This window comes from Mastomys coucha, unplaced genomic scaffold (genome assembly GCF_008632895.1).
Source record: "Mastomys coucha isolate ucsf_1 unplaced genomic scaffold, UCSF_Mcou_1 pScaffold14, whole genome shotgun sequence".
Taxonomy (NCBI): Eukaryota; Metazoa; Chordata; class Mammalia; order Rodentia; family Muridae; genus Mastomys; species Mastomys coucha.
In genome coordinates this window covers 123,041,234-123,061,921 of record NW_022196896.1, presented here as the reverse complement: position 1 = coordinate 123,061,921, position 20,688 = coordinate 123,041,234, and the positions used below count along the sequence as shown (strand labels likewise).

Here is a 20,688-nt window from a genome sequence, read left to right as displayed (position 1 = left end):
TTCTACCTTGCAAACTGTCTAGACATGAATTCCCAGTTACCGTTAGTTCCCTGTCTTCCTTACCTATACCCAGTTTTTCAGTAAATACTTTCAGTGCTGGACTCAAAACACACTCTGTTGCTGACCCACTGTTCTGCTGTCCCTGACACCTTCCACAAATGCTATCGAGGCTCCTTTGATAGCCTCTAAACTTGAAGTCTTGGCTTCTTGGAGTCTTTTGTCAAAGCTGCAGGCAAGGTGAGTCCTGTGAAAAGCAAGGCAGACCCCATTGCTCCTAGGCAAATCCTCCTAGTGGTTCTTACTCCTATAAGGTGTGCTAGCTGATGGCAGGCACTTCATCCTGCTTCCCACTCACCTCCTCTCTTGATTAATGTCAGCTCATTTCCTCAGCCCTAGGTCTACGGACCTTGGTGGTACACAGACACATCAGGCACATTCCTTTACCAGGGCCTGGAGACTTACTTTTTCCCAGGGTGCAAACAGTCGCCCTGAAGCTGTGCACAGTCATTCTCCCCAACATCTTCACTTATTTTGGATATGCATGCATTGGGGGCTAATTAATGTTTTTGTAATGTGTGAGTTTAGAGTTGCTTTGAGGAAACCTCTACATAAAACTGAAGCAACAGTCAACATCCTCTTTCTCACCCCCCAACAACTCTGTAGCATGAGTTTGAAAACAGCCAGCCTCAAAACTACCTCGGGTGCACCTATTATTTAAAATGCTTGAAGCATGCAAGAAGCAGTTCGGAAATTCAGAGGATGGTTCGTCTGAGCTTACTAATCCTCAAGAGTGACCTTATCAGTATCCCATAACCTTTCCCCTTCTTGTCCTCCTCATTTCTTCTCTCTCCTCAGCTTCTCAGATGTCAAAGAGCGAAGTTAGCTTCAACACCTTGTCCCTCTCCCCATCTGTAAGAGTCACCCCTGCTTCCCACCTCCTTCCAATCTCTGCGGTTTCTTTTTTATGCATTACTCTTATCCATTGGGCCTGCTATCGTTTCCTTCATTGGCCAGATGAAAACAAAATTCAAGTCACTTTGATTTCTCTTGGCTTAAAGAGTTTAAACTCTTCTAAAGACAAAGAACATGATCTCACTTGTCTTATAGATGCAGAGAATAGAGATGCCGAGGAGGAGGTCAATGCACAGGAAAAGATGTTTGCAGAAAAGGTATTTGGTTAAACAGAGAGAGCAAGAGGCCCTGGAGTACCCTGGCACAAGAGGAAAACCCAAAAATAATGATAATGTACTATATATTCCAAAAAGCGAGACAAAAAGACTATGGACCTTTTCACACACACACAAAAACAAGAACTGAGTAAAAAGGTGCATCTAATTAACCTGATTTAAGGTTGTTTGTTTGTTTGGTTTTTGTTTTTTATTGTTTTTCGGGTTTTGGGGATTTTGTTTTGTTTTGTTTGGTTTGGTTTGGTTTTTTGGTTTTTCGAGACAGGGTTTCTCTGTGTAGCCCTGGCTGTCCTGGAACTCACTCTGTAGACCAGGCTGGCCTCAAACTCAGAAATCCGCCTGCCTCTGCCTTCCAAGTGCTGGGATTAAAGGCATGTGCTACCACTGCCCTGCTTAAGCTTTTACAGAACAGACATGGAGACTAACATCACTGGTCACCCCACTAATATGTATAATTTTTATTTCATGTGTTGTTTTAAAATAATTTCAATTTTAAAATCCAAAGGATCATAAATATCTCTCCATTTTTCATCAATAAGAATGTGGGTCCCTTACGGAGTGCTTAAGGCCCTCTCTAGCAAAGAATCACCTTGAGCCTCCAGGTTCACCTCCCAATTCCAATACAGGAAATGAGGTCATTTCCTACAATGCCTGCAGTTCTCATGTTAATTCCCAGAAAGCTTGTCATCATACATATGTATTCACTTCCTCATTCTTTCAAGAGATAATTATTTGTCACTGAATACAGGCAAAGCGTATTCTTAGAGCTGCAGACACAGCAGCAAATAAAAGAAAGTTTCCTGCTGTCACGGAGCACAGGGTCACAGGGTCACATGAGCAGAAATAAAAATTAACTCAACTACCAAGAAAACTGTAATTTGTTAGCTAGTAGTTCGTGTTAAGACAAAAACAATCAAAGAAACAAAAAGAGAACTTGAAACCACTTAGTTGAGGCAATCAAGAATGCTAAGCTCCTAATTTTAAAGTCTTCAGTAAGGTTTGGCAAACATGTGAAGATGTGAAGCAGTAAAGACAGCCATACACTATGTGGGGTGAGACCCACCCAGGGAGGAGCTACAACAACTGTTCTGATTGGGAAATACATTTTTGCCTGTGTCAGAAAGTATAGAAATAAGATCAAAGAGATAAAGAGATCAGCTTTTAAGACTGGCCTTTGAGCACCTGCTTTACAAAGAATAAAAAGATAAAAACCAAACTGAGAGTTTGGAGAAGAGACATGACCTGGCATATGCTTTGGAAGAATCTCTGCAGCTCTACACTACAACTGGGCTTGAAGAATCGCTGTGGCTCTACACTACAACTGGGCTTAAAGAATCTCTGCAGCTCTACACTACAACTGGGCTTGAGAAATCTGAAGACTAGTTAAGGGTTTGTTGCCAAGATTGAAACAAGCTTTAATGATGTTTGGAACTGCGTGGGGACACTGAGGAATGCTAATAATAGTTGGATGGCAGACACGAGAAGAAGAGAAGATGTATGTCTCCAAAGTTATCTGGGACAACGAAAACAGTGTCATCTAATAAAAGTAGAACATAAACAGGTATGTTCTTTTAATATTCTGAAAGTCACATTTTATAAAGCAAAATGGCAAATGTGAAACCAACCTTTAAATATACCTTGTTTAACCAATATAACCAAATTACGATTTCAAGTAAGTCAATCAATATAAAACATATTAAAATATTTCAAATAATTTTGCATTTAATGTGTAAGGTATATTCCGATTTAGAGACCTGCTTTTAAGTGCTAAACATGTGAGTCGTAACTGCCAGAGCAGGATTCTAGATGGATGAAATATTCCCTTCTGCTTTTAATTACATATGGGAAGAAATCCAATGCTTACCAATAAAGGGTTAGTTAATAAAGTGTACTATAAACAAGTAGCTACTAAAAGATACTGTTCCAAAAAATATTTAAGAGTATCCATAATGTGTCCATAGTAAACGATGAGGGAAGATGGAAAGAAACTAACATATAAAATATGATCTTGTAAGAGAGGAATAGAGATAAGCCATGCATACCCCTTGAGGCCTGGAAAGGCATACACTAAGTTCTCATAAGGATGTTCTCTTGGATGGCTGAGATTGAAAATATCCTGGCTCTAAATGGCAGTAATAGTGTACAAATCACACTTAGTATGTGTATTAGATACCACATACGGAAATATGTTATCTATAGTTCATCACTGAGGTTTGGATCAGAAATACAAATTTGGACTCTGTCAGTAGGCCAATGGGATTTAAAGCCACAGTACCAGATGAGATCATTAAGAGAGTGACTTTAGCAGAGTCCTAAACTCCAGCTTTAGAGTCAGGAGGATGAGAGAGAATCAGCCCGGAACCTGGAAAGTACACGTTAGGAGAAAGGCAACTTGAAGAATGCGATGTTCCAGGCAGTAAAGAAGTGCGACTCCACACTGGAAAAGTCCAGTCAGAGGGAGGGACACTGAAACCCAGAGTTATCAGTGTCCAGAAGCACAAGTATATGTTTTGGATGACTCACTGAATTATTTCATCAATGACAGTCTTCATGTATTTGTTAAACCCCAAGTTTAAGAACCACTAAACTGTCTGTTTTCTTGGCATTGGTATAAAGATGAAGAAAAATCCCAATGAGAACTGAGCAGTACCAGTTCTGTGGAGAAGAGGTTCTAGGAAGTTGGTTCAAGAAAGGGGGAGGGAGCTGGAGATATGGCTCGGTGGTTAAGATCACTGGCTGTTCTTCCAAAAGACTCAGGTTCAATTCCCAACGCTCACATGGCAGCTCACGACTGTTTGTAACTCCATTTAGTCCCAACAGATAGATATCCAGCCTCCGAAGGCACCAGGCACCCAGGAAAATGGTACACACATATACATGCAGACAAAACACCCATACACACTAAAATTATAATAATAGTGAGGAGGAGAAGGAGGAGAACGAGGAGGAGGAGGAGGAGAAGTCGTCTAGTTGGGGCTGAAGAAATGTCTCAGAAGAACCTTTCCATTCTCCCAGAGGACCAGGGTTTGGCTCCCAGCATCCACATGGTGGCTCACAACCACCTGCCACTTCAGTGCCAGGGAGATCTGCAGGTGGCTTCTGCACACAAAGAACACATAAATACACTCAGGCATGCACATGTACACATACAAAAAGAAAAATAAATTCCATTCAAACAAAGAAAGTAAAGAGCCAGAGACAAGAAGCAACACACACAGCTACACTCTGGCAGTTGTATATGAAGGAAGCACAGAACTCAGGGGTTTACAGCAGAGTCATTCCATGTTCCTCATATTCCCACTTTATCTCAACATGGGGTCATATCTTAACTCCCTCCCAATATTGCTTCTCTGGCAAGGAATTAAAGACCAGTGACCACAAGTAGAGTGATTTACTAGTAAGTGACCTAACTTATTGGATTAACATGAGATCTAGCTCATGATTCAGATCATCAGGAGGATAAAACTACAACCAAAGACAAACACTTCTGAAAAACAACTACGATCCAATAATTACTAGTGTCCAGAAGCATAAATATGCATTTCTGATAACTCAGCTGAATTCTTTCATCAACAATAGTCTTTCTATTATCTTTTTTTGTTTTACAGTTACCTAACCAGAATTGAGAGCTGAAAGAAAAAAGGTTAACAGGATAGCAAAGGGTTGGCCATCAAGTAACTCAGGATTTTAAGAAAAGGTTATTCTTTAGCTGGATTAAAATGAAGCGAAGTGGTAAACTGAAATTACTGTTTACCAAGCATTAGTATGACAGGAAAGTGATAGTTCTTAAATGACAAGAAAGTCATTCACTCTCCACACGCATGCACATACTCATGTGCATGCTCTTATCCCACACTTTTGGAAGCCAAAGATAGTCTTGTCCTTTAATTAATTAATTAATTAATTCTGCACTATAATTAGTGAATCTCACCTATGTGAGGGCAGGATTTTATATTGATTATCGTGATTGCATTTTGGTAGAAGAGGACCAAGATGAACTTTCCTAGTACGGCAAACATGGCTACCTGAATCTTGTGCTCTAATACTGTAATTGATAAATGGTATTACTCTGTCCTTTTCCTCTACTGAGTTTCCTGGGCATGCTTTAGCTTAAATTGTAACATATAAATGCTATGAGACTATGTGCATTTATGTTTTGAGAAGGTGATCACAGCTCTTTTATTGAGACTACTAATGGCTGTGCAGATAGCCTCTAGTTTCCTCTCTTACACCGTCGACATGGAGGGAAAGTACCTAAGACCCATTCAAGAAACTAGCACAGCTGTGGCTGCCTCCACAAATCAAACTTCCGCCCCTGCCACAGTCTCCTCACTGTTTGTGACAGACAGTCAACAGGCACAGGAACCAATCCTCTGTAAGTTTTTCCACTTGACTTGTCCACAAAGCATCAGTCTAGCAAAGGCCAGTGGAAGAACAGCAAGTCTTACTCCTGTGCTTTCAAGCCCTTTAAAGGACCACTGCTCGGGCTCTTTTCCTCCCCATTTGCCCCAGGCTACGAGATTCAGCTGAGAGAAAGAGGGCCCTTTAATTCCATCAATCCCCTGTTCAAAAGACTGTTTTAGAACAGTTAATTTCGAGCAAATGTAGCAGTTGTAGGATCCCATTTCCATAACACAGCGTGGCAGAAATAAGGCCTTTACAGAAGAGGAGGTTCTCCACAAAGGATCTCCATAATTGCTTTTCTTTCTGCACTGTTCACTCCATTTTTAGAGAGGAACACGATATTAAAGCATCAATAATTAAGAAAAACAACCGAATGCAGGATCAGTGAGAAAAATGGGTGTTGTTGTGACAGTTCTCTGACCTGCAAAGAATAACCAAGACTCGGAACACGCCCCCTTCTCCACCCGCTACTTTGCAGCTTGACTTGACTCCCACTAGTGGGGAAAAAAATCCCCCTAGAAATAAGACTCTGAGCTGTCCTCACATCTTTGAAGTTTTTGTTTTGAAGTCTCCTTCCATCTTCTCGACCACCCACCGACCAAGAAGACTCCAAACCCTTAAAACTCCAATTCTCATTAGTTCCTGTCTCTGATTTTTTCCCCCCACAGATAAACTTTTAAGATAATTTTTTAACAAATTAAAAAAGGACTAAGAAAGCGATGGAGCCTGCTCATTGGTTGCTTTAAAATGCAACAGTCTTTTCTATCACAAAGAAAGCAGCTTTTCTGCGAAGCTCCGTCCTCCATCTTCCTTCCGTCCTTCCTTCCTTTCCTCCAAGTGACATAGATTATATCCTCTCTTCATCCTAACTTACTAGAACTAGAGAGAATCAGCGATCAGTATTATATCGGATATTCTTACTTTTAAAAGCTCACATGTAAAGGGGTTTTGTTCATAGGGGAACTTGAAATGGCTTATATGCTTAATGAAAAAGGCATATTAAAGTGAGAGAACAGATGTGTAAATGAGATAACAGAAGAAAATACCCAGGTTTACAATCCCCACAGCTGTTTTCATAGACAAGTAGTCATTTGGTTCTCTGAATTATATAACTTATTGATTATTTTTAATGTTATTTTGACTGAGGAATAAATACCCTAACAACATAAAGTCGGATTTTCTTTTTCTAGGGACTCCTAAGGCCATATACACTACCAGGGAAGCAAACTGAAACCAAGTGAAAATGAGTCCTTCCCACAGCACAGGCATTCGCCAGTGCCCGGCACGTTAACAGGGTGCTATAGACTGTTTGATCTCTCTCTAGAAAGTCCTTCCAAGTTTACTTTAAGGACATAAGCGGAACCCAGGCTGCCTTCTGTCTGCTTTTCTCCAGAGAACTACAGCAAATGTAACTGAGGACCTGTGCCCAAGAGAAACAACACTACAGTTCCTTCCTCACATCTGCCATTGTCAGATTTTTAGCAACATAGTTTAAAAAAAACTATGATATATAAATTATTTTATGCTTAATATGTATGGAACCCTATACTAAGATTCAGGTCTGATTTATAATAACTGTTGGATATATACACAAAAAAAAGAAAGAAATTAGTTTTGCAGCTGTGCCTGGAGGCACTGGTCATGAGAACATAGTATGGCTTTCCTAAGAAGCTGTAGGACAAACCTTCCAGTGTCATCGGCTTGAGCTTATAATTGCTATGGCTCCCTGACAGATCAATGAATGGTAGCGTTATTCAAATGTTAGGGTTATTAGTTCTCATATTTGGGTCTCCGGTGGCCCAGCTATTACCCTTCAGATTCTAAAAATACACCCAGGCTCATCCACATAGGACTTAACTAATAGAATTTTGTACTCTCTAATCATCCTTGTTTAATTAACTTGATCTGATGTTAGCCTCTCAATAAAAATATGAAAGTGAGAAGAGTGTCACTTTATAGACCTCACCTCTGTGACACAGGGTTTTGAATACTGGGGTTGGTGAAACATTTCTTTCTAATTCAGTTTCCCCTGACTACTTATCTTGAGGAATTTTATTATCCTTCCGAAGGCCTGAATTCAGTGAATTAGGTCAGAATTTCGTGTTCTCTATTGGCATAGCTTTATGTAAAAAATATCAAATTTGTGAACTTAATGCAGAAAAATGGCCCCCAAAGATGCTAATGCCTTGAATTGTGGAGTCTCTGAATATGCTATGTTGGCTATGTAATGACCATGCAAGTGGCTAAGGTTAAAGATGTCAACTGGGTTAGGCTGTCCTGGGTTATACAAATGGACTCAAGTTAGGGGACATCACACATCTTTCAAAACAGAAAGCATTTTTTTTTCTTGGCTACATTAAACCAGAAAGATAGCAGTGTGAAGATCTGTCCTCTCTTGCTTACTTTGACAATGGGGAAAGGAGGCTATGACCTCTCGAAGCCCTTGGAAGCTAGGAGAGCATCGAACCTGATTCTTCTTCAGGGCCTTCTAGAAGAAAATGTCCTCAATCCTGTTGACTTGTAACCAACAGAACTGTAAGGTGAGACATGTGCCCTGTAAGCTGTAAGTCCTGAAGTAGCTGGGTAGAACAAATAACAGGATGCTAGTAGAGCAACTCAGTCATGCTACATAGGTCACTTCTTTTTGGGGGGGGGGGGAGTTAAAAGCTGATTAGAGGAATATGGTCCTGTTCTAACCTAGGAATCATGTGTTCATGAAAACACATGGTGTCACATAAGACCTAGAACCTAGGTTTCAAGTTCGGGACATAATATCATAGAAGGTACTTCTCTGATGCCTCCTAACGTAAGCTTCTGGTCTTCTCTGGATGTTTATTTACACATGTTTTCTCCATACAATGTCCTTGAATTTTTTGGATTTTCCTCCAGTTATTTGTCTAGTGAGAACCGACATAATCATCTTTCTGCCATGTCTCATGCCATATCTCATTTACCTCAAGCTGTCATGTCTACAGACATGACATCTCCATGCTTCAGCAAGTACAAATGTAACTGTTAAAACTTAAAACTTTCATTATGACATAAAAATAAAAGAGATGCTCCCTAAGGCCACTTTAAAGATCACTCTTCCTGAAGAGCATGGAACTGCTTCTCATGAGGCAGAAGGCTAGACTCCTGAAGTATATTCTCCCCAGACTATTGCTAGCACAGTCAAGCTGGAAAACGACTATTTTCATGGATACTTTTAAAGTTGAAACTGAATATATAGTTTAAACCGTGAATTCATTTATCCAATGAATTAGGTTGTATTGCTGCAAACATGAGCACAGAAATAAGATAATTTAGCATGAAGCATACTAGTTTTATTTCTAACACAAGCATTATGAGTGTATTTCAATAAGAGATTTTACAAGTATGGTACAAGTTTAGATTGAGTCAATTTCTTCAACATTTACCCTACTGTAATCTAGATGAAGTATTATGATTTGCTTCTACTTTTTAGAAACAGTTTCTAATAGCAATTAATGAGTAACTTACCAAATGCAATGGCAAGTATAAATTAAGACTGTTTTAATATAGTTTCAAGACTGGGAAAAATTCAAAGAATAAACACTTAAAATACTTATGACACATCCTTCAGTTCCTAGGAGCTAAATGTAACTTTTAGTATGGCTTTACACTGTTACAACTGTTATTTCTTACTAACTCTTTATAGAAAAGTACATGTAACATTAATGTCCCATTAACATAATTTCCCAAAACCAAATCAGTTAGTAGAGCATATTCCATAGCATAAAGATACAAGACTCTAGAAATAAACAGTCTAAACCACTTCTGGTCCCTCTCAACAAAGCCATGTGCTTCCTTTCGGTACAGAACAAAGGTTCAGGGACCTGAAGAGATGGGTCCAATCCATTCTCAAGCCCCTGTCGTCATGTGAAGCTATTTACTAACAGTTAGAAATCACCTTCTCCTACTCTCCTGGAAAGTCACGACCAGAGTCCGGAGGACCTGCTGACATTGTCTACTCTGGATCCAGGCAAGGAACCATGGGCAGGATGCTCGGTGTGGTGACTGACTGAGAAGAGGGCTCTATGGGTTTCATGATGAGACAGTCTGAGGGAGAAAACCTGGAAGAGAAAACTAACTTCCAGAAGGCAATCTTCACTCTTCACTCACAGCCCTCCACCTGACGCCATAAGAGACTGCACAATACTTTTTTCAGAGACGCGAAGACAAAATGCTTACCCTCAGGAAGGGATGTGTATTTAAGTATTTCATCAAGCACCAAGTTCACTCCTCCACGATATTAGAAACATACGGAAGTAGGATTTAAGTATGAAATTATGACTGTCAGCAGACATTGAACTTCACAGCACAAATAAATCCGTGTTCTTCCAACAATACCTTCCCATATTCTGTTATTATCACTTAAGCTGGATAAAATATCAGTAAGAATGTGTAATTCACATACTTTCTAAGAGCCTTAGCTGCCCTGCGACACCTGAAAAAATATTTTAAGTTTTTTTCATGGAATGCAAACAGTTTAAAAAGGAAAGCTCTAGTGTGCATGCTGGTTTTGTTTATTGGTGGAAGTAGCTGGTATTCCATTGTGTATTCACAGTGATTTTTATAAGTCCACCCCTACATGTGCACACATGCACGCACACATACAAAATAGTTTACATACAAGCTATAAATCTGTTGTGGGCGATTGGCTGAAATTTCCCTATATATTATGTTTCAGTTAGAAGTATATTTTAGAACACAAGAAACCTAGAGCAAAATAATAGAGGCATTTGGTAATTCTTATAATAGTATATAAAACAAAACACTTACCTTCCATTGCTAATCACACTGGCAGGAGAGCAACAGGAGAGGGGCTTTATTGTGGGATGAATCATCCCCACGTACATGCTCTGAGCAACCCTTGTATGCATACTGACATCATCAGGAGAGACTTGGAGGCAGAGGGTACTATGGTAACGGAGCAATGTGCTGGGAGACAGCTGCCTTTAATTGCTTTAACAACTTCCTGGGGCTCAAGCTACCAGGCTTGGATTTGCTAAGTAGGAAAGGAAGACTGTCACCGAGGCAGCAACTGTGACGCAGTGCAAAAGAACCCAGGGAATTCTGGAATTACTAATTTCAGCGTGACTCCTTAATGGCAAATGTCATTACCTGGTTCCATTGGCAACATCGTTTTCGTATGCAGAGCTCCGAGGAAGGCACAGGTCAATACACAATGCTCTTAGGTAACAAGAGTCTGGGTTCATATATAAGTCTCTCACTTAGCAAGCATTAACATTATTGCATTACAAATATTCTTTTCCTTGAGAGTGAATGCTTGGTTCACTTTGAAAGGAAATCCCACACCTATGCCTTAGGGTGTCTGCATGCTGATAACAGTGACAACTGATTCTATTTATTTCTCTGGAAGGTGGCAGCTGTGGGTCCGTTTACCTCTGAGCTCCACTAAATCCTTGCCAACAGGTCACTTATGCAGAAAACACCTCCAGGGAAATGGCTAGTTGTTACACCCTGATAAAATCAGTCAGGAAACCAGGACTTGATACTACAGATTTCTTGGTGAGATCCCCCGAGTCAAAGGCAGAATAACTTCTACGCTCTCCACTGGAAAAGCCACACAAAACGTAAAGCTTCCCTTTGAACTCTTTGTTCTTCCTTGCTTCTGCCACCCATGTTGAAGAGAACACAAGCCCCTTTAAGAACACCAGGTTTAGAGTAATTGTGGAAAATAACCATGTACCAGCATCAAACTGAGTCAATAATGATATCCTCTGCTTATCTGATCAGTTGCAACACTTTAATAAGTATATAATTTATCATCTGTGGTATGAAAACTATTGTTTTCTTTCCCGTGAATATTTGATTGACATGTTTTTCAACAACACCAGGATCTAATTTTTATTGTAACTCCTGCAATTGTAAGAATAAGCAAGTAAGTTGGCAGGACTTCCTTAAGACAGTTGCAACACAATAAAAACGGAAGGTTGTCACTCTGTACTATATACTTAGATCTCAGCTTTTTCAAAGACACTATTATTATCTCTATTTCAGTTTAGATGATGCCAAGCCTGCCTTTTAATGTTTCCCTTGTAAGTAAATAGCTTACAAACATCTAACCATACCATGGCTTCAAAAACAGTAAATGGAATAGAACAGTGCCAATTTCCAATCTGAAAAAACTATAGAGTTTTTTTTTTTTTAAACCTAATTGACAAGTTGGAGGTTCTTACTCCCGTAGAGCTTGGGGAAAGAAAAAAAACAAAAATGAGAGCAGAATAGTAACCGTAGTCTCAGGAAAACACAGCAAGCCCTTAAGTCAGCTAAGGAGAGAGAACTTTCCAATCAAGCTTCGGTTCTTTCACCTGTGCCTTCTGAGGTCCTGTCTGAAAAGCAAAGCAGGTCAAGCTCAGCAAGATGGAGGGAGGCAAGCAGGAGTATTACCAAGAGCCAGGGAGATGGCTGGTCAAGTCTGTGGCTTGATACTGAGCTCTGATAACCTGAGAGTCCCCAGGACCTGTATGGTGGAAGGCAAGAGCCAAGTCCTGAAAACTGTTCTCTTACTTCCACATGCATGCTATGGCACACGCACACACACACACACACACACACACACACACGCATGCACATGTGTGCTCGCGCACAAACACACGCGCGCACGCACACACACACCACGTACACTAAATGTAAAAAATAGATTGTTCTACACATATGGTATGATTTAAAAAAACAACAATAACATTTGTTGGGTTGAGACATAGCTGATAGGTAGAATGCTTGACTAGCATGCATGAGGGCCTCTGAGTTCAATCCCTTGTGCTCATAACTGTCTGTGCCCGATCATCTTTGTAATCCTAGAAAACAGGAGGTAAAGGCAGGAGGCTCAGTAGTTCAAGGTCATTGAGGCTAACCTGTCCTTTATAAAATCATATCTCAAACTACTTCTGTTTATATGAATATACACTGAAAAGTATCTCGCGTTGGCAGGACATATACTAAAATCGGAACAATACAGAGAAGATTAGCATAGCCCCTGCAAAAGGATGACACGCGAATTTGTGAAGCGTTCCATATTTTTCAGCCCCATGGAGGGAGCAACAGTGTCAACAGGCCAGACCCCCTGGAGCTCCTGGGGACTGAACCACCAACCAAAGAGTAAACATGGAGCGACCCATGGCAGTGGCCACATATGTGGCCAAGGAAGGCCTTGTTAGACATCAGTGGGAGGAGAGGCCCTTGGACCTGAGGGTGTTTGATGCCCCAGTGTAGGGGAATGCCAGGGTGGGAGGACATGAGTGGGTGGGTGGGGGAGCACCCTCATAGAGGCAGGGGGTGGGATAGGAGGTTCCCAAAGGTGAGACCTGGAAAGGGGAAAACATTTGAAATGTAAATAAAGAAGAAAAAAAAAGTATCTAGAAGACGTACTACAACACAAATGTTAGGAGCAACACTTTGGGCAAGTTAAACTACAGATTATGTTTGCGAGAGAGTCCTTCAATCCTTATATGACTCTCTACTTTAAAGAAGACTTAGCCATGAACCATTACACTAATTCAACAAGCAGAAATCTACCTGTGTGTGCTCTGTACTAGGCACCCTGGCTACCTGAAAATACAGAGGGCTCATCACAGCTTCTGTGGGCCAGGCCTACGCTAACCACAGGCATTCAAGGATGCTTCAAACAACTCTCTAAAAAAAGATCTCCTGCCTGACTGAGTGGTGCTAGGAAGTAAAAGTGAATTAAGGTTATCAAGGCAACGGACACATCAGAGAGAGCAGGTGCACTGACCTTTCCAGAGACTAGAGTCAAAAGGGAAAAACAAGCCGTCAATAAAACGAGTTTGTTAGATTTATTTTTAAAGGACAATCACAGGAAGAGTATAACCACACATCAGGTAAAAGCCACGAGATCGCTAACACTTTAATAAAGCTCTAAAGAAAACACAGAAGATTGCCAGGAGAAATAAATCCTGCCAGTGGCCCTAGGTGGCCAGATTATGTGGTCTGCCAAAGATGTTTCTTTGGAGACAAGGACCTAATTTCTCTAACTCCTACCCACAATTCATCCTGAGATAGCTTTTATTCTCCTGTAATTAATTTTTTAAAAACAGCTAAACGTAGTACAACCTACTCAATAAGCTTGGTCCCTTTTCCTCCACCATTAATTTTCTCCTCCCAACAGTGCAATGTCATGACTTCTTACAGATCATAAATTCTTCCGTTGATAACTTTATATAAAAACACTACCACCTGTCTGTCTTTGTGTTTATTCCTAAGAGCTGCAACTGGTGAAGTACACGCCCACATTAGACCACCCACAGGAGCACAAGGTCCAGAGGTTAGAAGCACAGCTGGGAGAAAAGAAAAATCCACCCGGTAACAGACTAGACTCTGCTGTGGTCTGACAGGTTCCAGCCGGATACTGTATCCCCCCTTGTATCTGTCCTAACTTCAGAAAAACAATATGCTTATTCTTTGAGCGTCTGTAAGCTAAGCTTCACTGGTACCCAAGCTGAAACAAATCAGAACTTAAAGTGAGAAATTATTCCTTTACAATACGAATGTATTTGTCAAACCTAAGTCTAGCCCCCAGGAAATACCTTCCTCTTAAAAGCTGAAGTTAGGGAACCCACAAGGTGCTCAGCCTGACTTGTATATTAATCTGATGTGAGCTCAAGCTGGTTTATAAAAGAAGCAAAGCAAAGTTAGAGTCCGGAGGGATGCTCGAGCCAACTTCTAAGGTCAGAGCAGTCAGCTCCAGTGGCCACTGAGCTCTCTCCTCCATACACATCTCTGAGGATAGGACAGAGCACCCTTAATCCACTTAGACCTCACTGCCTCCTAACCCAAAGGAGCATTACTCTTGACTGTTCTGCTCTTGGACGAATGCTTATCTAACTCCAAGTCAGCACAGTGCACACTGGAAGGGCATAGGGGCTGACAATCAACATTTGGGACTTGGAATTTTAATTAAAACAAATCCACACTGAGCTAATGAAAAAGTACAAGGACTAGTAGAAAAGGCTATGACCTGACATCATATGGAAAGCTAGGTACTGGCCAAATTTAGTGACCTGGCACCTTTCTATCTGACATCTTATAACTCTCTAGTCTCATTACTGACTTCTGCCTTCAGTGTAACCTTCTTTTGGTCCATCTATGATCATTACTTTGTCCTCTTGATAAGGCTTTAACTATCTTGTTCAGTTTACCACTGGTCAAGATTCTCAACTACAAGATTCTAAAAGGCTCCCCCTATGGGACAACTGCATCAACACAGCAGGTCTTACCTCTGAGCACTTCAGACAATAGCCCACTAGACAATCCAACACGCTAATAACCCTGTTCTAGAAATGGATGCTGCATCCTTCTCAGGAAAGCCCTTCTGTATCTATCTTCCCACCCTACCTTGTCTCCACATTACTTTCATCTCTTCCTATCAGTGAAACCCTACCCACCCACCAAGACCTATCTCTCTCCCCAACCAGAAATCTGGATCTCAAAATCACAGATGTTCTTTATCTCTCTAACCACCCTGGAGATATTCTTTTGTGGGGTCTAGGACTACCACTCACTGGTAGAGTCTGAACTTAACAAGTATGCTATCTCTCCCCTGCAAGTAACAGAAAAAAAGAAAAAACAAACAAACAAAGAAACCAATGTGATGAACAGTTACTGCAATTCTCCCACGTCCTCTAAGCTCTGAAAACATAAAGTCTATACCTGCTTCCTAGTCACTGCCTAGAACTGAGCTTGTACTCTGCCTTCAGTCCGTCAACAGGGAATGAACACAAACTTTATAATCCTACTTTCCATTTTGCAAGGTACTTATGATTAAATGCTTTTTCCTAAGCTTTTAAAAAGAGAACCCCATATGACTTGCTAAGGTATCAATATGAATTTTGCTCTCAAAAGATGAAAACAAAATGAAAGCAAAAGCTCAACTAGATTCCATCATTTCTACCATACAACTTCTAACTTCCCCGATTTCCCATTATGTTTCTCATTTGGACTTCTACCTGCTAATAAATAGCTACCTTTTCTGCAAATAGGCTCAACAGATTGGGCCATGTAAAAAAACTTTTCTTTTGTGTGTGTAGTGTGTGGTTTGGTTGGGTTTTGGTTTATTAATTGCTTTTATGATTTAATTTTTTATTAGTTTTTATTATTAAGTTTTTATTCACTTTACATCCTGCTCACTGCTCCTCCCACTCACCCCCTCACTCAACCTTTCCCCCTCCCCCTTCTCCTTCTCCTCTAAGCACGTGGGCCTGGGCCCCCTCAGATCATGTGCAGCAGTGGTTTTTTGCCTGCTTGTGTGGCTGTGTGCCATATGCATGCAGCACCTGTGAAGTTCAGAGGTGACGTGGGATCATCTAGAGACCACTCCTCTGACAAAAGAAATGAAGCTACTCAGTTTTATCCTTGAAGAGTTTAAAGTTTGCTTTCATTTAAAGGTCAAGGATTATTTCCTTACTGTAATTTTTAACTCATCCAAGAGTCCAGCATCTTACACCCATATCCTGAACTGAACGCAGATAACAAAGCCCTTAGTGTCTTGAATCTCAAAGTCAAGGAATTATACACTGCAGCTTACTTTAATGCCTAAAACTTATTTCGGCATTTCGTGATTCTAATTTTGATTATGATTCTCAGAAGAAGTGAGGGATTAAGCTCTGATTTTTTTTTTCTAAAGAACCAAGTTGAAGATAACTTCCTATTTTAGCCCTTCAGTCAGTCTGATTTAAAACACCTCTTCCCTAGGCTACAAATAAAGAACACTGAGAGAAATGCAGAGCATGAATACCAATTGAAGCAGGCATTAAGGGGTTAAGCTGATGCCTGCCGCCTAAGAGGTCCAGCAGAGCTGAAAGGGTCTGACAGCCAGACTGGGCTCAGTGCTTCTGAATAGCATCCCTCCTGTACATGGGCCTTGCAACCGGCTTTCAGGCAAGACTGTGTATCTCTGGATTTAAATTAATCAACCAGTCCATGGCACAATGCTGGATTTCTTTCCGTTTAACTGATTAAAGCAGGTTTACTGGCAGTTCCCAAATCATGTCAGTGATTTCTTAAAGGCCAGGCTAAGCAGTCTACATCAAACATTGCTCTTAGAAAGGAATATCCCTACCTCTGCACCCCCTGTCACATGCTGTGTGCGATTCCCACAGTGGATCAGTCCATTTTAATGAACTATCTTCATTTTCTTTATCATTTTTCTTCTGAAAGCTGAAGCATAATTCATGCAGTTTAATGATATTAGTTATGAGGAAGCTTGCTTTTCTCCCATATCAGGTTGAAATGACATCAATGGGTCAGTTATAATGTTACACTGGGGAGAGAGGAAAGTAAAGGAAGGACTGCAGTCAGCAGGGGCCGAATCCAGAATAAATGGGTTAAAACCAAAGCAGAAACAGTGTATTGAGGAAAACACACAGAAGAAATTGATAGCTACAATCATGTCAGGCAAGGCAAGCTCAAGAAACAGAAGCATTTATTAGAAAATACCTCAGGTCCGGTAGAAGTTTCCATCTGTATGAAGAACTATAGATTCTAGTGCACGGGAAGCTTCTTAGAAATTTACTGTACTGTTGCTCTTGTGCTGCAGTCAGAAGGCAAATGCATTCTTGTAAAATATTACTTATGCCTGGATTGGGCACCAAAGGTAAAGAAAAGGGTAGAGACGTTTCACTAAGGATAACAGACTATAAAGTGTTCAGGACCAATGGGTGTCTGAGATGCTGTGGAAACAATAATTACCAATTCAGACACTCGAAGACGATCCAAGAGCTCATGTCACCCTCCTTCCCTGTCCCAATAAGATTCCCGACTTCCAGCTGTGACAAGGGAGGGGATGTTCAGAGGACTTTTAGAACAAAACAAGGAGGCGACTGCATCCAATCTCTCTGCAGCTAGACCAGTTATGTAGCTTCCCGGAACCTCAAATTTGTCACCTTTAAAGTTCAGGAATGACTACCACTAAGGTACTGGAAATACGGTGTTAAATAGAATTCGCATTCCCCATGTGGGATATGAAAAGAAGAGCAACTCATAGCCATTTTTATTAAGTAGGCTCGGAAGAGCATTACCACGTGACGGCGAGTCGTGCCCTGACTGGCCAGTGGGATGTGTGGTGCCAAAAGAATCTGCAGTACAATCAGGAGGGACAAGGACCACGGACCAGGGCAGACTCCTCAAGACATACACTTGAGTAAGAGTAATGGCTCAAGGAAATGGGCCTCAACTGTTTGGAGATGATAAGCCCAGCATAGCGGCAACGGCAAGAGGCAAAGAAGAATAGAGAGGCCCACATCAGAAAACCCAGTGAGGGAACTCATACACAACGAAGGCAGGAGTGAAGAGGCAGGGAGAGCATACACCTGGAAATTCAAATTCGGGAGCCATATCCTATCTGCATAAAGCAGCCTGTCATTGCTACAATGAGAGTTGCCTCTGTCTACCCACCCCTACCTCTTCAAGTACCTGAATTTGTGTCTGTCCTAGGGAGGTCATCAGCACAATGCTAAGAAGAGAAAAGGTGACGAGGCTTAGATTACCTCAGGAGGCGATACAGCCCACCGTCAACCAACAGCGGGGCAGCAGTGGGACTTTCTTACCATTCATTCTGCATTGAGAATGAGTCTGAGGCCAAGGAGTTGCTTACTGCACATAGGTCAGATAAAGAATAAGGTTGCCAAGGCGTGGACACTTGTTTCGTTTTGACACTTACTCCTGGAAATATAAGGATATCTTACACAGCTTACATTTATTTTTACAATTAAGAAATCTACAACATAGAGACAATCTCTTGCTCAAAGTGACCAGCCTCTGAGTGTAACATCTCTGAAGGCCATCACCCCCAAAAATGGCCATCTCTAAAGGCCATTTTTTACATGTGACATACATGTAAAAAAAATTCAAAAATAGCCTTTTTATTTTCATTCCCCCAAATACATTTTTAAAACCTCCAGCTAGCATAGTACACAGACGTGGACATGGGATATATCATACAACCAGCCCTCAGCTAGCGTACTCTGTTTTCTTTATTCATGAGCTGTATTCTGAAGTGGGCATATGGCCGCCACTCATTTCTATAGTGAGATCAGTTACGAACACCGTTTGTGAAAATAGCAAGGCTACCCAATTTAGTAACTAAGTAACTTTTTAAAACTGAGATGTCTTAATGTTCCCGTCAGAATTGAAAGGTCTTTTCAGCAGCAGTGAGTTGGCCTCCTCCTGCCCACCTGCTCCTTTGCTCACTGCTTTAAAATGCGCACACACAGCCACCGGCACACATTCTAAAATCAAGTGATTGTCTTTGATATTGTTACCCTATACAACAACAAACTCATATAGTTGAATGGGAAGACAGGAATTTTCAAAAACTCTAGTTCTAAAGGACAGGGGCTTCAAGTTTAAGGATGCAGGACAATAAGAAGCAACACGAAGAATATAGAAAGACTAAAACAGTGGTTCTCAACCTTGCTGATGCTGTGATGATTTAATGCAGTTCCTCATGTTGTAGAGACCTCCAACCATAAACTTACTTTGTTGCTACTCTGTAACTGTAATTTTGCTACTGTTAGGAACCGTAATGTAAATATCTCATATACAAGACATCTGATATGTAACCCCAAAGGGGTCTTGATCCACAGGTTGAGAACCCTTGAACTAAAAAGCAACACAATAGGCAGAAAACTAAAACACACTCCACCTGGAATCACTCCCCAACCCACTCACTCACCTGCTCACCTGCCAGGCTGCCTTTCCTCCCAGGGTTCTGAGGGAGAGCTTTATAACCAGAAAGGTGGGGGAGCAGGGGGGAGAGGAGATGGCCTCTGTTATACTGATTTGATTTCAGCAAAGTAACCAGAAATGGAGTTTGTATTAGAAAGAGCCACAGGCAGGAACAATAATATACTATACCTATCAGAGGAATTGGGTTTATTCATGAGCCCCTGCTGAGTTAAGAAGAGAAAAAAGCAGGAGAAAGCTAACTTCAAAGCCCCGCTGAAGGATGATTAACACTAGCCACAAACAGGAATCACAGGCTTCACTGATGAGAATTTTTAGTGCCTAAGTTTAAAAAAAAGGACATCTACCAAGTTTAAACACTAAAACAAATTCCACTAATACATGTCCTCTGAATGCTGAAAAGTAGTTAATTACCTAAGGGAATAAACAAAATTTAGATCTCCAACCCAGAAGTTACGGCTCAAATACAAAACGCGCAAATATTCTGCCCCTGTCAAAGTTCTGCGGCAAAATGCCAACTCTAATATGTACCGCATACAAATAAATATGAGTCTCCTCAATGTCGCTCTCCATATCACAGGGTGCAAACTACTGTGAGCACTAACCAAGCAACATCACCTGAGCTCAAGTCCAGAGCTGATGTGCAGTTTGGTTGCAAAGAGTATGGCAGCAAGTAAAAACGCAGGACTCCACTTGAGGCTAAAACTGCCAACCACATGAATGCATTAGCCCTGGACAGCTAGCTGAGAAACCTCTGTCAATTATTCACCATGGTGAATCTTCATACAGAAATCCAGAAGTAGGCTTTGGTGCCGATGCTCTTAAAGTCACTGTGAAGGGTCTTTTGGTAAACTACAAAAATGCCAACGGTAGAGGGAGGTTAAGATGTTTGATTTTTTTATGGCAATCATCAGTATTTGCCAGATGAGGTTAGCAGCCAATTCACTGCAATTCAAATGATTTTTTAGCACACAAATATTAGACCTGATATTATTTACTAAAATATTTGTACTTAACAACTTCAAAAACAGTCTTAACAGGCATGGGGAGGAGGGAGGCAACAGGGGTTTGTTTTTGTTGTTTTTGTTTGTTTCTTTGTTTTTTTTGGAGGGGAAACTGTGAAAGGAGAAATTTACATGTAAATAAAGAAAATATCTAATAAAAAAAAGAATTTTAAAGCAGAAAAAAAATAGTCTTAAAACCTCAATGTCGGAGAGATGCAGGTTTCTCTTCTGTAATAAATTCATGCATCTCTAATAACTACTTAAGAAAAAAGTTATATTTAATTTTTTTTAAACTTTTATTGCATTATGATGAGAATAGTTACATGATTTCAATTTATCTGAATTTGTTA

General features: G+C 40.7%; 1 protein-coding gene and 1 non-coding gene across 9 annotated transcripts in view; one reads left to right on the top strand and one right to left on the bottom strand.

Annotated features, from left to right (window-relative positions):
• Window positions 1–20,688, bottom strand: part of Pam (peptidylglycine alpha-amidating monooxygenase) — a 284,277-nt gene that overhangs the window by 219,957 nt on the left and 43,632 nt on the right. The window lies entirely within an intron of this gene.
• LOC116089526 lies at window positions 12,550–12,657 on the top strand. The gene has a single exon (XR_004118332.1). It is a non-coding gene; the product is annotated as a U6 spliceosomal RNA (small nuclear RNA).